At 33.7% G+C, this 22,270-nt stretch overlaps 1 protein-coding gene across 1 annotated transcript in view; it reads left to right on the top strand.

The window, feature by feature from the left end:
- The first annotated feature begins 20,711 nt into the window (after positions 1–20,711).
- LOC129744345 (mucin-5AC-like) overlaps positions 20,712–22,270 on the top strand; it is a 90,857-nt gene continuing 89,298 nt past the window's right edge. The window contains exon 1 of the mRNA XM_055736821.1: positions 20,712–20,741. The gene's annotated coding sequence lies outside the window, so the exon portion shown is untranslated. The remainder of the gene's footprint in view (positions 20,742–22,270) is intronic.

The following is a 22,270-nucleotide window of genomic DNA, read 5'->3' as shown; positions in this document are numbered from 1 at the left end:
CTATCGGCGATGAATGCCACCAATAACGCCTTGACCTTTTCGTCCATCTGCTTGAAGGCCATTCTCTCCGCGGCCGCCGCCATCTCCGCTGGAGGGTCCTCCTCGATGGCGCTTGCCGGCTTTCTTGGCGCTAGTAGCCATCTGAACCGTTCTTCGAAATTAGCTTCGAGAATTTAACTATTCTTCTAGAACCAACTTTTCTTTTAAGAGCTCACCTGGGTCCATAACCTAAAGAGTTTAGATGCTTTCAGGTTAACGGTTTATTATGAACCAACAATTCGTTCCTTTTTAAAGGCAAGACCCTGTTTACAGTAGTAACTCGTTACTATGGTTATTACGATGAACATACTAGAAACATCTAATCAGCTGTTAACTAAGACTCTAAATTTAACAGTTTCTTTGAAAATCTTTCTAATAATTTTGGTTGATAAGCTTTTCATCAAGCATATCTACTGAATTATTTTCACAATTGCTGTTTGTTAGAAAATCTTGGTACAGTTTTTCAAAGATTTCCAGAATCAGGAAGTTTAGAATATCTACTGTATTCTATTCGCAATTGCTGTTTGTTAGAAAATCATTGAAATTTCTAATAGTAAGACTTAAAGAAGAACAACAATTACTAAGAACCCTATTGATGGTTGAAATCGAAAAAAAATGAAAACAGCAATGTGCAAGTGACTTATAAATTGCATGATGCTAAAATTTAATTTGTTTTTGAAGCTAAAATAGATTTTTAAAATTTTTAAATGTAGGCTGGTGACCATGAAAAGCAACTGAATCTGGGCGGAGCTTTAAAGTGAGGTGCTTCTTCTTTTTCTTCTTATTTTTATTCCTATTCCACTCGCTGATGCTTTTTTTGGCACGACTCGGAACTGCCTTATTGACTAGCTCCTTTTTATCCAGTCACAAGAGACTTCATGACTAGCGGTATCGGTTTATACTTCGTAGAGTTTACAACCTTTTAAGCTATTTTTTTTGTCTGGTATAGTTCGTAGAGCTAACAATTTTCGTTCTCTTTGTTACACTTTTTCATTTCGTTGTACCTATATATGTTCGATTTACGTCTGAAATTTCCTTAACCCTCCAAAACTGTTCGGGTTAATATAACCCGAAGCGCACATTTCAAACATCTTTATCATCATTCCAATATACTGATAAACTGGTAATTTTAAAAGAACAAGTATGTTCTATGAAAATAATGAATGAATTAACAACAAAAAATTAAAATTTGAAATTAATTTTTACGGCCTTATCGGTGAAAGTTATGTTCTCATAGTGAGAACATTTCAAGAATTGAAAATTATAGATGGATAGAAGAAGATTAGAAGAAAATTATAGGTGTTGAAATGAGCGGGTAGAATTTTTTTAAGAAGCATTTTCACCACATACTTAACTTTTGTTCAATCACGGATCAACTATTTTGAAATGTTAGAATCGGACAGGGTTGAGTCTAACACAACACAATAGTTGATCTTGCGTGGTTCGCACCGCGAAACTTGCAGTGCGAACGAACAAAAGGAAAGCATGTGGTCGCTCTGAAAAGCTCCCGTAAACAGTACAACGGTTCTATCGACGTCAGACTTGTACCGGTTGTTATCTTTGCGAGCGATCCAATCGGGTTTGATTGTTTTCGCTTCGGTCGATAGGGTGGTACAGACTGGCTATCGATGCAAAGAAAGACCGTAAAAATTAATTTCAGAACATAAATCACGGTGATTAATCTTAATTAATAAAATTAAAATTTGGCTAATAAAAATCAAAAACGTTGTTCTTTGCATCGATAGCCAGTCTGTACCACCCTATCGACCGAAGCGAAAACAATCAAACCCGATTGGATCGCTCGCAAAGATAACAACCGGTACAAGTCTGACGTCGATAGAACCGTTGTAGTACTGTTTACGGGAGCTTTTCAGAGCGACCACATGCTTTCCTTTTGTTCGTTCGCACTGCAAGTTTCGCGGTGCGAACCACGCAAGATCAACTATTGTGTTGTGTTAGACTCAACCCTGTCCGATTCTAACATTTCAAAATAGTTGATCCGTGATTGAACAAAAGTTAAGTATGTGGTGAAAATGCTTCTTAAAAAAAATTCTACCCGCTCATTTCAACACCTATAATTTTCTTCTAATCTTCTTCTATCTAATATATAAAGATGAGTTGGACTATATATGTTTGTTTGTTTGTATGCACCTTATACAAATCCACACCGCTGAACCGATCAGGCTGAAATTTGGTACAGAGATGTAGTTGAACCAGGGTAAGGTTTTAGTAATAGTTCTGAGCCCCTCCCACCTAAGAAAAGGGACCCTCCCATACAACTTTCGGTTTTATTCACACGAACCAAAAGTCATGGCACACATTTTGGCAACCGATTTTTTTTTCCTTTGGCGGGGTTATTTTCACCATCACCATGGGCCGGGCATTGGAAACGACCGTCCAGGAGTTCACGTGTACTTGAAAGCAAATCAATGCTTGCTGAGCGTTAATTTTGGGAAATTTTGGCGGGTGTTTTTTGTACCTTCTACTGCTGAAAGCACATGGTACCGGTAGTTACGAGATTTTTGGATGCAATAATGAGCTAACATTTCGGATTGAAAAATACAACTAACCTGTAAAGTATGTATTGACTTGAATTGTAGTGGTTTTTAAAGTACTCCTTACCACTGCTGCAGGGCTTTGAAGTCTATAAAAATATACAGTGTGTGAAGTATGGATGCAATGATTTATCTTCATTATGAATTTGGATGGGGTGCTGAAAGCATATTAAGCTATTTTCTAAAAATCAAGCTTTATAGAACCAACCATTTTCGTATTTTTAAAATTCCTCATAAAATAATTGAATTCAGAGTTATGAGTTGAGAGCTGTGATTTCAATGCTTTGAAAGCCGTCGGGAAATCTAAATGTAGGACTCAAAAATTTAACGTGCATTATCTGAAAAAAAAAAACAAATCCAACGCAAGAAACTTTATTTGAAATTAAGTGTGAGGTTTTAAGTTTTAAACAATTCAATTTTATCGGTCAATCTATGACTTTTGTATAAATGTTGATCATTAATGTGTTCAATTTTACCATCCAATTATGCGAAAAATTAAAACGGAGGATCGGCGCGGGATCATTAACTGGAACATTTAAAAAAAAAACTAATCATAAAACTGTGTGGAAAAAAAAACAACGAAAAGTACACAAACATTTGAAAACATGAAAAATGAGTCTTCAACAAGTTTGAAAAACCAAATACAAACACATACAGAATCTCAATGAAGCTTAATGTTTCCTCGAAGAGTTTCCTTTTACTTAATTCTAAGCGTACATCTTTCGAGAATATGATGGCTAGCTTCTCACAAATGCTTAAACCACTAAACCACAAAAGTTTACTGTGTATGCCGTGACTGGGATTCGAACTCATGGCCGTTGGCTTGGAAGTCTTGAAGGCCACGAGCTGCCGCAAGTTTCGGAACCCTTCTTAGAATTTTCTGCGCAAATAAAACTTAAATATAGCATACGGGGGAGCATTTGGCATATAGCGTCCGATGAGATCATATCCAAAAGAGACTTCATTAGATGGAGAGTTGGAAAGATAAAAATATAGTTTAATCATTTGAAGATAAAAAATAGAAAGCCAAAGCTATTCAAAAAGTGAAAGAGTGGGTATAACATGTTTTTCGTGATGAAATAAAAAAGCATTCTTGGAATATTATTTTTGATTTCTATGAATACGAAACTTATAATTACCAATAAGTGTTTCAAAAATATGAAAAAGGGAAACACAGTAAATATTCTCATTCAAAACTTGAAAAACACTAACAAGACTTTCAAAGCTTACATACATGGCACATGGCACAACATGGGTAAAATTTTCTCAAAATAAATATATTAAACATATTGAATACAAAGCTACCAAAATTTCGTAAAGTCAAACGACTCATTTTGATTTATATTTTGTGCAAACCCGAGCAAGGCCGGGTAAATCAGCTAGTCCATCTATAATTTTCAATTCTTGAAATGTTCTCACTATGAGAACATAACTTTCACCGATAAGGCCGTAAAAATTAATTTCAGAACATAAATCACGGTGATTAATCTTAATTAATTAAAATTTGAGTTTTGGAAATCGGTTTATTGGGAAATGAAATATAGCTGTGCATTTGGCTTTGCCTGCATGTCGATTTTTTCTACTGGAAGATCTGTGATAGCGGTCAAAACTTTCATGGGACCCCAACATATCTATACATTGTGGGATAAATGGATTCTTGACGATTTCAAATAACAATGAATCACTTAAATACAGAAAAGCTGTCAGAAGTTATGAGTATTTTAAAAATAAAATTAATTTTTCGGACTTTTTACTTTCTGAACCAGTTACTGATAACCTGGTAATACATATCGACTTAATTTTGAAATGTTGAGTAATAAGAATAAATTACCTACAGTATTACCTACATATATTCATATCATCAAAATCAGTTAACATTTACAGCCAGGAGAACGGTATCAAACTACAACTCAAATTTCTTCGAAACGGATATTTAGCAAATGGCTTTGGAAGGTTAACTTAGATTTAAGGGTGGCGAGATCGATCCCTGGACCTCTGGCTCATAAGCCAGACATGTTCGCCATTAGGCTAAATGACCACCCCAAAATGAGGTGCTCAATGAATTCCTTAAGAAACTGGCTCCAGCAGCTTTTTCAGTGATGCTGATGACGGATAGAATACCGAGTTGTAAATACCCTCAACTGCAATCCAGTAGGTACAGGCGAAACTAACGCGGTCTTCGTAGTCTTCGTTTACGCTGCCAGGAATGATGAATGATCTCACTGTTGATGAACTTTCAAGTAAAGTGCCTCAGATACTACGAGTAAAACTACAAAGTTAAGATTATACTTTCTGTGTAGTGGAACTCGGGGATTTGTCACGTACATGGTAGAATTCTGTTCCTCGAGTGAAGGATAATCAGCGGTACGAAGAGTACCCTTGGAGACGTCAAGAATCAACAAAATCCTAGAGTGAAGTCCCGGATGCGTGCTGCTAAAGACTAAATCAGTTCCTTTTCTTGTTTACATTTTGTAGGGCACATTTTAAATTTTACATTCCTTTTTATCTTTTTTATACTCTTTGGAACTTCATCGTATTGGAGTTAAACTGAATACATTCAGACATTTAATGAGATAAAAGATTCTTGGTAATAATTTTTAGAAAGCCACCACGTCCTAGTAATTTGTATGAAGTGCACTTACAACAAACGAGGTGTTACGTCGTATGTTTTAACATACAGGCAATTCAGAGACAGTGGTCATCGGTGCCAGAGATTCTGTTCCTATAAGTAAAGGTACAAATGTAGCCGAGAAAGAGCCCCCTCGGATGTCCCGAGAGCAATTATAAGTTTGAACCAAGCTATTGCAGTCATGTTGTTGATTCGTACGGACAGGAGGGAAGAGATGCAATATAATAAAATTGCAATGTAATTGAATTTTACTGGAAATGTCCCGGCCTGACGATTCAAAGGTGGCTTGGCTGATGATCATATGCCATCATGTGGGTTTGATTGCAAAACAATTTTTGAGATCGTCAATCTGTCGATAAATTTGCCTTGATTGAAATATTGAATGCAATCGTTAATTAAAGAGACCGAAGGCATTATCTTTGTTTAAGTCTTGAGATTGTGTATATGTTTTGCAACCTCCTCTAATAAGTTTTCCTAATTCTAGTTGCAATATTACAAAGAAAATTTGTTTTCAAGCATATAAGGATCTTTGCGGGAAAAGTATCATCATCAAGTCCAAGGGTCCGAACCACCTTCAGTAGTCCAATTTTGTTTTAGTTCAAGTCGGGAGTTTGAAAAAAAAATTCCTTTAGAAGCCGATGTCTTCTGGAAACGTTTTCTAGCCAAATAAAATTCAACCTCTTGAGAGAACATATTGTATTTTTATGTTTTTCAACATGTTTCAATGGAAAAGCTCTTTATTGAAAACATTTGTGCAGTTGATGTTCGGGGACATAACACTAAGTCACTATTCGTTGAATCTTTTGGCTTAGGTTTACTACCCATTCTTTTTCAAACAGTTGGAAATAAATTTTCCAACGTTCTGTCCTAGTGTCAAAATTTTGCCTCATGCTTAAATACACCTAAATATTTTTGTTAATATTTATTTTAATTTCTACTAGAATTTCTGCTGAATAGAGCTCACTTAAGTCGGTGCCAAAAACAAACTCAAGCTCGTCAATCATACTTTCTAACCGGGCCGAGCGTTTCCGCTGACAAGTTGTATTACTAAAAATAAATTTATGCATCCCGTCTCGAGTAGGAAAATGCACTTTTCTCAATGAATGAAAGCGTGCGCAATTCAGTCAACAAACGGATGGTCGCCGTATTTTCTTTGAACGCACGATGCAAATACACAAACGTATACATACATAGGTCGATACCTAACCCAAAGTCAAGTGCCGTGAAAATCAAATCGCTTCATTCGATTCGGCAAACTAAAATAGCTCCTAATGGGAAATGAATGGAAACCGCACGCGAAGAAGCACATGTTGGGGCCAAATGGCAACCATTGCACTTGCTCCCGGCGCGTCATTTAGTTTTGCCGTTTTCTTACGGTTAGAATCTGACGCGGATGAGTAACTTGCCAAGATCGTTCTTCTCAATCGCACTTGATGATTGAGTTCATCGCCATCCATTAAAACGTGGGAGATCAAAAATATATTTATGAAAACATTTCATTTTTTTTTTAATTTCCTCGGGATAAGATTTCGAAAGCTATGAAAATCATATAGTTTTTATTTGGAAATTGTTTTTTGTCCGAATGAACAAAACAACCAATAACACAAGGGCATTTTTTGTGCATACGTTAGATTTAGTCTATCATCAGTTTAGCTGATATGGCTTGCGTAAATTTTAAAAAATGAATAGTTTTGAATGAACTACAACAAACTAATAAAACCAAAATTAACATATCGATCCTAGGTACTTATCCATATATCATCCATTTAAGTGCCGTAGGAAGACCTGACTCATGGGGGTGACCTTTTTTTCTGACATTTTTGCTAAAACAATGCATGAATAAAATAAATAAAAAATATTATTTTTAAATACTATTTGATTATTCATATCCGGTAAAAATTGACAAAAATCTGGCCAGCATAATTTTGCTTATTTGGTTAGAATTACAATAAGTTTTTTTTAAGAAAGCCTTCAATTTCTTAAAAAAAATTTAAAGTGAATCCAATTTTCAAAAGTAAAAGGAAAAGATTAAAACTTTGCGGTTCAAATCGGATTTATGCAAACTCGATCCTAGTTAACGATTTAAGTTCTTGACAAAACCGCAATATTATTAACGTAGAACAGTACGCCAAAACATATGGAATTCCCTGCAATTTTTTAAGAGAAGATACATATTTCTTCAGAATCAATCACTTTTCATTAATAATTGATTCTTGTGGATGGTTTTTTTTAAATCAGTTTTCCACAAGACAAAATTTGTAAAATGAACACAAATTGTACATCATTTTTGGCATTTTGAGCTGAATTATGCAAAAAAACTGACTTTGGTGAAATCTTAGAATCGAACTAACAATCACAATAAGGCCGGAAATTATTTATCCTTCTTTTGTCACTTGGAAGTGAAACATCACAAGCGAGGGGGGAGGGGGAATATTTTAAAAGTAATCCAAATTTTCAATAAATTGGAACGAATTGGATAAAAGCTTGCATGCAATAAAGGAACAAATTGGATAAAAGCTTGTATGCAATACACTTGCATACAACCTACATCGCACTACTTTGAAAAATCGAGTGATTCAAGATCGAAAATTTGGAAAAACTTCGAATACAAAAGGTGGTACTATCCCTTTATCTTCGATTTGACATAGTTAGATTTTTCCAAAAAATTATCAAATTTTTCAATAATATACTATATATGAACTTTATATATTTCCCCCTTCTGGATTTTCGGAAAAATCGAAGGAGGGGAGGGGGGGGGGGTGACTAAAGAAGAATTGAAATTTGTTCCGGCCTTTATAAGCCTGCGAAAAAGTCATCTTGAAAATTTTATTTTGTTTGTGGAGCTAATTTACGAGCTAACTCTGAATCTTGATCCTGAATTCAAAATTTTAATTGTCAATCTGTGAAATTCAATTGGTTTTCTAAAACTAATATCAAACAAATTTGAATTTAGAAATATGAGCCAAGAATTAAAATCAGTTTTAGAGTCCTCAATCATGAATTCATGATTATAATTAGAATGTTTCGGATTTCAATGATTATATTCTTGATTTCAAAAAAGTATTTCTAATCCGACCTGCAAACCTGAATAAAAATAAAAATTTCGAATGATTAATCTAAATCGCCATTAGGAATGTTTGCTTTGTTTCAATTTTGCATAAGAATAAAGTTCATGAATATGAAACAGAAACTCCAATTGATTCCCAAGTGCTTTTTTTCAAATTCAATTTTTTAATGATGTTTAGGACCGAAAATCAAGATTCCTTAATTGGAACCATAATCCGAAATTAGAAAACACAAATATAAAATCCATTTTAATGATATGGAACCAGTACCTCTGATATGAGTTAAATTTTATTTCAAATTCAATATTCAGAAATGAATAACTATCAATAAGTGATATAATTTAAAAAGCTGTAGCTGATTTATGAACATGGGATTAATTTCGAGGTTTTGGCATCAGTTCTGATTCAAGATTATTACTATCGAATAACCTTACTCCATCATTAAAATTTGATCAAGAATAATAAATTTTGAGTGTAGATAAGATAACTTCTTCATTTTGATGGACTCTCATGGGAGAAGGGGCTTGTAAGATTACCATAAACCATACCAAGCACAACAAAGATTTTTTATAAAAATACTGAGTTGGTATTATTCAAAATTGATTTCTTATGTTAACATTTTCTTTTTTTTCGATTTCTTTTTGTAAATTTTTGATTTAGTTTTTTTCCATGATTATTGACGAATCGATTCTTGATTAGGATCCAAATATTTAAGTTAGAGTAAAATTTTCCCACATAACTTCAGGAATGATAGAAAATAGGGCTCAAAACATTTTCGCGACAAACATTACTATGCTAAACAGATTCATTTCTAGATACCTACTTAGTTTGTAGTTTGTTTATCAATTTCGAATCTGAGTTCCGACACTGGATTTAAATGTTCAATTTTGTTCTATGTTCGGAGTTTTTTTTAATGCATTTTGGATTCTTTATCGGCTTTGAATTTTGAATTCTTATTGATTAAATTAAGTTTTAAAAACTGAGCATTGTGCTAAAAGATCGTAAAACTCTGATTATGGAATGGATATTAAAGTTTTGATAATAGTTTGATAAATTAGAAGAAATATGAAAACAAAATCTATTAGCTCTGATAACAGGGGTAAGAGGTGTGGAATGGGATGAATCGCAATAAATTCAGGCTATTTTCGTAAAATTTCTGTTATATTTTACATTTGCAGCTCACGATTAGCAAATGGTGTTATTTTGTGGACCTAATTCAAACTGAATAAAAAAAACTTTTGGTATCCACCTAGTAAGGATTTTTTAGTTTAAATTTTTCATCACCTATTTTTTATTAATGTAGTAGTAAAGTAAAACCAGTTTAGGAAGTTGAAATATGTTTTGGTTTTCAGGCGAAATCCAAAAGCCGCACTATTCTGTGATCATCTAGGAACTTCATTTTTTACCGTTTTTCATTATTTTCATACTAAACCTGCCAAAGATTATTATGTTAGCATTTGACATCATTTGAAACAGTTGGAACTAATTGTATTTCATTTTTCACTGAAATTATGCTGAAAACATTCTTAATTTTATAGCAAACTACCAGGCATGGCATGACATTGAATACTTGTCAAGATGGTGGTTTTCTCCAACGAATCATGGAACTTATTTATGCTTAAAAGATAAAAACATATATTGGTTGAAGGTTGGTAAATACTCTTATCATTATAATTTCTCTTTCCCTGTTTACCCCATTTTACGAAATATCTTATGGATTTTTTTTTAAATTTTGCAAGCCGCACACAGGTCTATGCGTACGGTTTTGAGCGAATAAAGTGCGGCCTGCCATTTAGTTATTTATTATTTCAAGTTCTTAAATAAAAGTTCTAATATTTCAAATTCTTAAATTTCAATTAATGTTAATTTCAGGAATGAACTTCCGATTTGAAAAGCAACATTTTCCTGGTTGTTCGGATAACGTGCGCTACTAAGCCTACCATTTTTCTAAGGCTATCACAATTTATATAATTGAATTTAAACTTTCTTCTGAATTCCAGAAGAAAAAATAATTTTTTTGGATACTACTTTTGTAGAAAAAAGGAATGCTTATAATGCTCTGGGTGCTCGTTATGCCCTTATCTCTCCTGTATAGAAATAATTGATATTTGTGCAGATGGCGTGACAGATTTTTATAAGCAAGAGCGTTCCTTAAACATGAAACCAATACAAATTTCTTCATATTGTTAACTGTTTGTTGTTCAAAAAATATTTTATTGTCTGTTGGAAGAAAATTAACTTTGATGATAAGGGGAGATAAGGGCATAATGACCACCTTAAGGAAGACGCTTATTTAACCATAGAAAACAGCTTGATCGATCTCGTTCGTATTGATCACCTTGATTTGAGTTATTCAGTGATATTATCAAAACCCCTCGTACCTTTTGCCATAAATTTGAATATGCTATAATATGTGACTTACATCATTGTTTCGTGTTCAGCTACTAAAAAAGTCCATTTCCTAACTGGATTATACTTGAAAAAGTAGATGAAAACGTTTAAAATGCATTTTAAAATATTTTTTCTGAAAGCTGAAGATCAGTCACTGTAGGGGCATAACGAGAACCCTCACTGGGGCAGTATAAGCAACATTAATCGGGGCACGATGAGCGTTTTCTGCCGTGGAATCTAGCAGCGAATTTCACTCGATGTAGTCAGCTGAATAATAGAGCTACAGCTTGACTTATTTCGTCCGACGATTTGGCCTATTGGTAAGGTGTCGGAGAGGTAATCAATATTAATATAATGTATGACTTTTTGTAGAATACAAGCAATTCACACACACTCATACATTATGTTTTTGGTGCATTGCATCACCCGCAAAGAAGCTACTACTCATGAAATACAACAATATACATTGTACAAATAATTGATCATGAATAGTAAATAAAAAAAAAATCTCCTCGAACTGGTATCGAACTCGAGCCTATTGATTACCTCTCCGACATTTAACCAATAGGCCAGATCGACAGATGTAAACTAGCTCTATTATTCAGTTGACTTTATCAAGTTGAATTCGCTGCTAAATGCTACGGCAGAAAACGCTCATCGTGCCCCGATCAAAAGTGCTCTGTTCGAACCGAGTCAACAAGTCAAAGTAAAAACGTCTTTTAAAATTGATTATAGTGAAAAACCAAAAATTCAAAGATGGTGAAAATTGAGGAACAATGTGTTCATCATGTTGCAGTGCGTACATTATAGATCAAGATGATTTAACGTTCATCAAAGCTTATTTTCCAGTGCTCAAAAATTATAATATTTTCGGCACTTAAGAACCGAGTTGGTTTTTCTAAAATATCTCTGTAAAAATGATAAGGAGATTTCTTTTTTGTTGAAAAATTAATACTATAGGAAGTACGGAACTAATCTTCATGAAAATTTATTCAAGAAAATACGTACTTTTGCAGAAAAGTAGAGTGCTTATAATGCCCCGGGTGCTCTTTATGCCCTCCTCCCCTCTTTATCTCCCCAAATTTGAAAATAATCATCTAAAATTGATTTTTTAAGTTCTCCATTAGTGAAAATTACAATTGTTTCCATAATTGCTAATTGTTTATTCCTAAATAATGCAAATTGAACAGAATAAGTTGACAATCTCTGTTGTTACTAAGAATCGTTATTCTAAACCAATCACACTTTTTAATAAACATTCTATGAATCTTCAACATAACCATACCAAACAAGTGTGGAATGTGCCTTCTCGATGTAGTCAAATCAAGTGAAACAGCTTAACTAAATCCTAAAACAGCTGCCCATATTCATGAATGAGTTACCTCAATCGGCGTAAAGCTGGCCCACAGCCAAACGGCCCTTCCGCCAAGACGAAATATTACAAAATTGTGACATAATAAGCGATCCGTGTTACCTAAATCACCCAAGCCCCCAAATGGAGGAAAAATAAATAAACAATACAATCAGCAACGAGACTTCAAAATTACTCATCCTTGGACCCGGTTAGACGATCTTATTTGTGACAAGACACTTCAGCTGGTTTAGCGGAATTCGTGAACAAAAAGTGTCTGTATTTTTGTTTTGTCCAGCGAACGTTACATAACTTACCTTTGGTTAGCAGTTTGTCTTTTGGCTGACTTTTTTTTACGACAACCCCATAAAAACTGAAAAAAATGCGTTTAGGCAAAATAATCAACACTGCGTTTGTTTTAAAAAATCACAAAAAAAGTTGTAGGTAAAGAAAGAATGTATGCCTTTGTTTCAGAATTGTTTATTCTTATCCTAGCGAATTGTACAACATTTTGTTTTTTTATTATTTTTATTTTACTATCCGTTTGAAACATCTTCTTTGTTTCTGATACCGGTTTTGTTACGAGTTGAAAGGTTGACTAATTACGCTTTTATACAAGACCATAAGATGAATAGAACAACAAACCATCACTCAATTTGTAAACCTCAATCCCGTGGTATCATGAAAGTTCGATGTGAATAACATTCTGGTTGGTAAAACGTTGTTAAACCTAAACTCGGAACCGATTATACATTGGCAAATAAACCAACAAAGTGGATTCAAGTCTTAATATGGAATTATTTATGGTATCGAAATTCCTCTGGATCTGTTTGAAAACCTTTATTTTATCCATTCCACACAGGAACGCTCAATTCTTCAGTTTTCTCAGCGCTGTGAGTTTTTAATGAGGGGGTCCTAAACAATGACCAAAGTACAAACATATCTCCTTCATCATCGGTCAATACTTAGAGTTGCAAATCTGCCTCTCCCAGTGCTTAATGGGAGATACTCGAGTTATCACTGACGAAGATTTATGCGCATCAAGTAACACGCTCGGCTGAACATTTTCGAGCTATAAATATTGCTATAATTTATGCCACCATCATTGAGCTATGAAGGACCAGGGTTAAAGATAGCGTTGATAATTGAAAGCATAAACATCAGTGGAGTACACTCAGACCATGACATTTCATAATGGATAGCTATCTTTAAGTTGCTTCAAAATATAAAAAAAACAGGTTGAAAATCAGGTCATAAATTTGTTTCTGTAAAAAATATCATCAAAAATATAATCATTGATTGTAGAATAATTCAGAAATAACATTCCAATTGGTTTGAATGTGTCAGGTAAGTATTATGTCTAAGTACAAAAGAAGGTTTCAAGTCTCAGGCCTTAGATATAATGTCCTAGAGCTCATGTTTCAGGTCTCATTTTCTAGGTCTCAGGTTGCAGGTTTTATGACTCTAGTCTCAGGTCTCGAGTTAAATGTATAATTGTCTCAAGTTTCAGAGCTTCAGAACTGACACGGTTTTGCATTTATTGAAAAGCTGATTACATTATTGAAACAATATTGAAAAGCTGGTTATAAAATCCAGAATTGTTAAATTATATATTTGATGTTTTCTAAATATTTCTAAGACATTTTCACGCAAACATCCTTCATAACTTGACGAGATGATTTGCGGCCCGCTTAACCATCATCATAAGCATGCGGCCCGCTTAGCCATCTCAGAAATTATTTAAAAAAAAAAACAAGTCACCTTACATGGAGAAAAAAGTATGATATTCCCAAAAATAATCCACTTTTATTCAATCATATATCTGATTGGTTCTTGACCAACTAAAATTATCAAAATTTCAACATTACATATAATAGAAAATCTAATTGATTTCGTACATACAACAATATTGAATACATTCACCTATTGTTGTATAATTGATTTTGTGCATTCAACTATAAATATAATAGATTGAACTATAATGTACGATTGTTTTGTGTAATGTACAACTGAACCCTGCCAATTGGGATCGAAACATGCATCAGCCGATATAGTTTCAATTCCACTGAGCGAAGACGAAAATCCTGACTTGTTCTGGGTTTATTTGTCGCGCATTAAGCCTGACGTCACGGAAGACGCTGTTAAAGCCATGGTGCTGGCCAACATTGGTGCGGAAGATGCCAACGTAGTTAAATTGGTTTCCAGAGGTAGCGATATCAGTTCATTCCGGTTCATCTCATTTAAAGTTGGCCTATCTCTGGATTTGAAACTGAAAGCGTTGAATCCGGAATCCTGGCCAAAAGGATTGTACTTCCGAGAATTCGTGGACTACAATTCAAATCAGTTTCGCGATTCTAAACAACGATCAGCCGCCATTTAATCTCAGTTTGACACCGGGACGCATCAACCATGCCAGCTCGGAAGTTCTCTTCTCTGGCCACCAACGACCGCTTGTTCCTGCTACAAGTCGTCCCGTTTTGCGGTCAGATGGCTCAGGGGGAGGCTTCAAACTGCCATGCCTTGGCAAGTTTTTTCCTGCGTTATGCTTTTCTCCCAGTCACACACCTTTGCCTTCTAGCCCAGCATCACGTAAGCCGGATCAGTTTGATGCTCTAATCTTTACCGATGCCAACTCGATGCTACAACCCGTTGCTTATAAATATAATGCTTCTGATATTGACATCATTCATGCTAATTTCAACTGGACGTCGGGACGCACGTGCAATCGACACAATAATTAATGTAGCTTCAACTATAATAATATGATTGATTTGATTGTAGATATGCTAGAATCAACTATTATAATATGATTGAATTAATTTTAAATATGATTGATTCAATTATATTTTAATGATTGATTCAATGAGGTCAACTATAAAAATTGTAAATTTAAATTCTGTTTATGTTGGAAGATATCATATCTTATGATACTTTTCTTCAGAATAATTTTATGGTAACGTTTTTTTTTAAATTTATTATTTCCATATTTTGCATCTAGTTCGTTGTAGCCGCCACGATGCTAGAAAAGTTGACCGAAAATCCCGTTATCCACGTCCTGGATCCTCCACTAATGTTATTTTTGCATTTTGATGTATGATTGCCCAGCAAATTGTGCGTCATAACTGATCGGTCCCGGAAGATGTCCTAAGAAGTCAGTGCTTCTGCACCCGGCGAAGATTGACCTTGTGGGGGGGAAATTCACTCAGTATCATGACATCATTCATTCGCTTTACCGACCTTACTGACTTACAAATACTAGTTTATTTACTGTGGGATCCTGCCATGATCACGTAAAAGGACGTGAGTAGGTGTACCTTTCCCGATTCCAAGAACTGCCGGTCACAGATGTCAGGAATTGCCGGCTGAGCCCTGAAAACAGCACTACGATCGCTGCAGGGAACAAGTACTGGTCTCACATTTTCGATTTTTTTTTTCAATTTTTTCTGATGAAAACAGATGAACACTATGGTATTCAAGCATCACACATTTAATCATCAAAATATAGTTGAATTTACTATATTTATAGTTTAATACCTCGAATCAATCATACATTTGTAGTTGAATCTGTAATATTTACGGTTGAATCAATTATACCACTACAGTTGAATATAGCATATTAAAAGTCTAATGTTAGAGGTCAACCTGAAATGTATAGTTGAATCTATTATATTGATAGTTGAATACCTAAATTCAATCGCACAATTGTAGTTGAATTTATCATATTTAAAGTTGAATCAATTACACCATTACAATTGAATCTATCAAATTTATAGTTAAATATGAGAGGTCAACCAGTAATGAATATTTGACTTTATTATATTTATAGTTGAATGCCAAAAATCGATCATATAATTGTAGTTGAAACTATCATATTAACAATTGAATCAATAATACCATGATAGTTGATTATATTATATTCATAATTGATTGTGTAAGGTCAATCAGCAGTTTGTAGTTGTATCAAATATAAATTTATAGTAGAATGCCTAAAATCAATCGTACAATTATAGTTGAATCTGTCATATTTACAGTCGATTTAATTAAACCATTTAAGTTGAATCCATTATATTCATAGCTGATTGCGTCAAGTCAATCAAAAGTTTGTAGTTGAGTTTATTATATTTAAAGTTGATTGGTGTAACCATACACACGTAAGCACAAATCATATAAAAATGAGTGAAATTGAGGCTACAACCTCCGAGTGCTTTCGCCTTTATGGCCGATTGATTACAAAAAATATGAAAATATTATCAGATATAGTGTTCCAAATATCAATCATTTTCACCGAGTCATGCTTGACTACATTCAGAGCCAAAAAATCAAAGCAGTCAAATTTTCCTTCTTCAACCAAATCATACAAACAATCATGCATGACAACGACGCTTCCGTATTTGAAACAGTTTTGCGATACATGATGAGGTAAAAAAGGACGCAGACTATCAGCAACGAACGTCTCTATGCTGATTTCCTTCCCTTGACGACTTTCAACCTTTAGGATCATAACTGATATGTATCAGTTCTGAGCGATCTATGTAGGCTATCAGATGATTTTTTATTTTTCGTTTTGCCTAGAAGGACAAAAACATGACTAGGTAACCGCAATGAACTGTCCAGCATGTGCTACAGCTTTTTTGAACATGTGGTCCTGGTATTTATTCAGATTTTTCCTTTTGAAACATTAATGATCGTCTATCAATAACGAGCATTATCAACAATGATGCGAGGATAGACGTTCGGGAATGATTGAGGGAGCGACGTTCAAAATGTATCACCAAGTATGTCGATCACCGTCGATTAGCCACGTGACGAATAGCAACGGTAGCCTCCGATGGGGCATGGTATATCTTCTTGTATCAAGTTAGTGTTGATTTTCGACATATATTCAATGGGTACTTTTACCACGTGCGTATCACAGCACTCGGAGGAAGCATCATTCTAGCTAGAAACCATTCCTGATTGCTTTTCTTGAGCGATTTTCAGAAGACTGATCAGATATCCAGTTTTTGACTAAGTGGTGTAACCAGCTTAAATAATTAGAACAACTGTGGTCTTTTTTCTCCGTGTAGATTTTCATGTAAAATATCACTTCAAAAAACTAAAAATTATGTGTGAATTGTAAAGTAATTGTAGAGATTGTGTATAGGAATTTGAACTTATTATGTTTATTACCATTTGAAATTGTTATTCCTGGAAATATGAGACGTGGTCAACAGCCAGACACTGTGGAGAACCAAAACAACGTATTTTTATTGTATTGAAGGTACAACTCTAAACTAAGGGATCATTTTTCATGTAAAATTGACCACTGAAATCGAACAGGAGATCAGGAAAAAGTTCTTGAGTTAAATTTCAGATATACTGACGGATCAAAGCACATGAGATTTTGTCCGATCGGGCTGAAAAAAAAACGGAATTACTCGTACAAAATACCAAATAACTCCGAATGGAGAAGCACCACATTTAAAATATTTTTTTCTCATGTTAGGTAAGGTAATTTTTTTTACAATCGTTCATCTGAACTTTTTTTTTTGTGAGAATAGCAGAGCTATTTACATTATTAATGAATTTTTAATCTCATATTTTTGGGAAAAAAAACTTCAATTTTATCTACGATTTTAAACAAAATTTAACCATTTCGACAAGTTTGACGGTTTAAAGATTGTATAGAATTCTTAATAATGCAATGTTTTCCGAGATAACTTTTGTGTTAGATCTTTTATACGTGATGCCAACTGGGGTTGAAAAATATGTCCTAATTTAAGCTTTTAGAAAACCAACATTAAAAAGTCACTAACATCAAAAAGTCATTAAAAGGTCAGTATTCAAAGGTAATTGAAACAATTGTTTTACGCAATCCCTAAGCGAAATGGTTCAAAATTTGACATACGACTTTCTATTCATATAATAATCAATTTCATTCTGGAAGGCGTATGATTTCTTCAATTTATTTCCATCAAATGTACGTGTGGTTCTTCCCCAATATTAAAATGAGCCAACGTGAAAATGAGCCATGAAAAAGATTTTAAATCGATGTACCTTAGCTGGAGATGTTTGGTTTTGCAAAATTTCACAGCTATTTCCTTGCACAGAACGTTGAACTGCAGAAATTTGCAGTCAGAAATCTAACTTTGTTTAAGCATCCCTGACCAATGCTCTCCGCCATGAATGCTACAAAGACTCTTCACCGTCTGAGAATATTTAACAAAAATATATCAACATTGACGGAACTCAGACTCCGGAACAGTTAAAATTGGTTGCAATTGAAATTTTCCGGGTTATTCCTAAAATGAGGAGCTCTACATTTTCAGATTAATTTTTTAAAAGGTTAGCAGATCCACCCAGAAAAAAAGACAATTTGCCAGTGAGGGTTCAATAGACCCGGATAACTGTTTTGGTTTTAAAATCAAAACTATTGAACCAATTTTCTTAAACTAAACTATCTTGAATTTATCCAAATGTCTGCTTTCAGATGCTTCTTAAAATTTGAGTTTTGACTTTTATGGTCTTCAGAAAACGACATTATGGCCAAAAAGACCTTAAAAATGGGCGTTTTGCAACAAAGATTACCGATTTTGTTAAAGTCATATTGAAAATCATTTTATTGATATGAGTTTCGATTGATTATGAACTCATATTGAATTATTAAAAGTGCTTGGTTTTACAGACCATAGCTGTTTATTTGAAAAGTTTATAATAAAAAAATCCAATGGTTTATTTAATATGTTTACATAAGAATCATGAAATTTTGAATGAATAAAATAGCTTTTCTGTTCAATTATTCATTTCCAAAAGACAGTGATGAATTAATAATGAAGAGACTGTCATGGTGACCTATTTAAGTATTAAATCACAGAATATCAACACATTGGGGACCAAATGTGAGGTATATCGATTTTTGCTTTATGTTTTTCGTTACACTGAGCCACTGAGCACAACTAATCTGAAATAATATTAAAAGAAATCTTATTTTACTCTTCAATCAACTCAAGACTTTGAAATCTGCACATTTCATACGTTTTATGTTGAAATACGGTCCAGTGAATTCCGGAAATATCGCATTGTATGTTTTTCGTGGTTCTTACTATGATAAAAATATTTAAAAAAAAATAAAATTTTGTTGGTTCCCGTTGGTTTTCATATTTTACAGATTGAGTTGATTATTTATCAGCCCAGTTTTTAAGATTGTTAATTTTTCAGTAAAAATCAAAGAAATTAAAGTAGTCTTGCAATACCTCAGTAGGCACCCAACAGTGATATAAATTGAATTAATTGTTTTTCATTTCCAAAAGACAAGTCCCTTTAAACAGCTAATAACATTTTTGCCTAATCGGTCTTCGATAAAATTGTAAAGCGAAATTTTCTTTAGAGAATTTATAAATTGGCACAAAATCCATCACAGTCTCGGTTGCAAAGAAACGATATTGATGTTGATTCTCCAGTACAAAATATTCAATGTATGGGAACGAACCTAAAAGTTCAAATTTACTCATGAAAACGATACTTGAAAATTTACAATAAAATCATGGATAAGTTTTGAACCAAAACGAAGATTTTTTGACCCCAGGGTTTGAGAAATTCAAAAATAGCCCCAAATAAAATCAGTCATTAAACAATCCTTAGTTATCAGGCAAAATGTGTGCTATCGCGAAACGTTTTTTTTTTTTCAAAATAGGTTAAAGAAAGTGAACTTGTAGGAACTATTGTTAGTACATTGCTTCGGTTCAATATAATGTCTCAAGTTTTTTTGAAACTCAATTTTCTATCATTATAATTCGTTTAAACATGTGCAAATCAACGATTTCATTTTCAGTTTTTTTTATCCTTTTCAAAAATGTTTGTTTTGCTGATCCCCATTGCATTATATAATCTATTATTATAGATAAGTATTTATCAAAAAGACGTCGATTGTACCAACTTTCGTCAATTTATCACCCCAGTTAACAGTTATATTCACTTCAACATAATTGTTATTATCATAAACGTTATACATGGACCACTTACATTATGAGTTTTTTATTGCTATTTCCAACGTTTTTGTAAGTTTTTTTTGTTTTTCATCATTTTAGAAATAATATCTCTGTTTTTTTAAGGGTAAGATATTTTGTGAACGTATTTGAATGACAATTTATCTCTTTGAACCGGAAATATGGGTTCCTCATAGCTACCAAATTGGGATTATAAGAAAAAGCAGAAAATCTGGTCTTGATTATTCTTAGGCGAAAATATTCCAAAACTTTCGTGTTGTAAAAACAACTTGAACAAAGCTATTTTTATTCAACATATAAGATTCATACTTTTTTTCCCCAACCAAAATCCAATGAATCATTCGAATTGGAATCATAATCACTTTTATTTACCAGTCTTATTATTAAAGCGCTGCGAATTCTTTTCCAAAAACAATATGCAATCTTCCAGAAATAAAAAATTGAAGATTCATATAAAGTTACGTGAAGCTTTTGTTTTTCTTGTAACCATCTAATCCAATCAATCAATGAAAGGATTCCAGAAATTTTACTACACAGTTATATGAAATATTTATAACGAAAAGATTTTTTTATGTACATACAATTTTTTTTTGCTCAACTGTAGTGTGATCAATAAATTTTCAATATCTAATTATGAAACTTATAAACAAAAATAAAATTCGTCCAATATCTTATTATTACTTTTTATTTATTTTTCAGATAGACGGGTGGCAGAACAAACCTCAGGTAAATATTTTATCCATCACGTAACAATTAATTCGTATGCATGACATCATTATTATTCCATCAGGAATGTTTGTTTAATTTTCAGATATTCAGTAGAGTAATGATATCCTAGCAACATTTGTGACAAATTGGGTTATGTTAATCCTGTGCATACCTCAAATGAACCCTGTATCATCAAATTCTGTCCAATAAAATCCGGCTAAACTATTTCCAAGCATGAATCTAGTCCGATTGTACGCGCGAACAATGCTGAATCATTTAGTTCCCCCATTCCTGCAACGAACCAAATAAACCATAATCTTTGCAGCAGCACGCCATATCAGTTTGCATCCATTCGGATGCATTTGTCACAATTCATAATAACGTGATTTGTACAATTGCCACACGCACAGCTGAAACCGCAATCCAATTGGCCAATTTGTCACTCCAAGGCATTGACAAGTCGTGAGAGAAAGCGAGCTGCATCGTTTTATACGAACTGTTAATTATTTTTTGTGAACCTTTTTTATCAACATAAATTATTTCTCTGGAAAACTAAAGTAAGGAGAATTAGGGCAAGGTGAGCACCCTAAGCTAACGCGTTTTTTCAAGTAGAAATTTAGTAAAAGCTTGAGATTTAATTGTTTAAGTACCAGAATGGGTCCAAAGGTTCTTCACGAATGAATATAGACAATGATTATTAAGTGTTGAAGAACTTTTGAAGAACCTTAAAATCCATAATTCCTGCTAAATTTCGCCCTGAGATTTCATACATATTTTCAAAAACACCCAATGAACAACCAACTTTACCAGCAGCATAAAGATCATCATGACGAAGCTCAATGTGTTAGCCTTTCCAAAATCAATAAAACGGAAGATCATATTTCATTGAAACCTTCATTCAAACCGAGCTAAACATCCGAGATGAGCAACTACAAAACAACATCTCATTGCCTGTCAAACCGTGAAACATATCAATCTCATCCTCGGAAACATGACTCCAGTCAGCCAGTTTTCCTGACACCTCAGATTCAGGAACAGAAAGAGCGTGAACGAACAATCGACATACGATCGCACCCCGTGAAGTGAACGCGCTTCTCCACCCATCTTTCATCCATCACACGTTTCCTGGCCTACCTTTTCATTGGGTCTGAAGTAGCAACATAACGTGAACCCACCTCATGAGATCAAAACAAAACGATAACTTTTAAAGTCTTACGACGTTTTTGTAGCGATGCGATGCATCCATCAGTCATGTTGGCTGGAAAGAAAGGCAGTTGAAAGAAAAAAGGAATATTGTATAAGTGTAACCCAACACAAACTCTTCTGCTCTTAATGACATGGCAAGTTAAACTGGCCCTTATCGAAAAATTGATTCAACACTGGAACAAGTGGGAATATTCCTGCTACTCATCGTCTTTAGGGTTTCTTAATTGATTAAAAATATTTTAAATGACACAAAGAATTGATGAAGTTAACTGTTGATGACGATTTTTGATTCTTGGTTCTGAATCCCATGTGTATTGTTTGTCTGTGTTCTGCAGTCTCAC

This window comes from Uranotaenia lowii, chromosome 2 (assembly GCF_029784155.1).
Source record: "Uranotaenia lowii strain MFRU-FL chromosome 2, ASM2978415v1, whole genome shotgun sequence".
Classification (NCBI taxonomy): domain Eukaryota; kingdom Metazoa; phylum Arthropoda; class Insecta; order Diptera; family Culicidae; genus Uranotaenia; species Uranotaenia lowii.
This window is presented reverse-complemented; position numbering and strand designations above follow the sequence as displayed.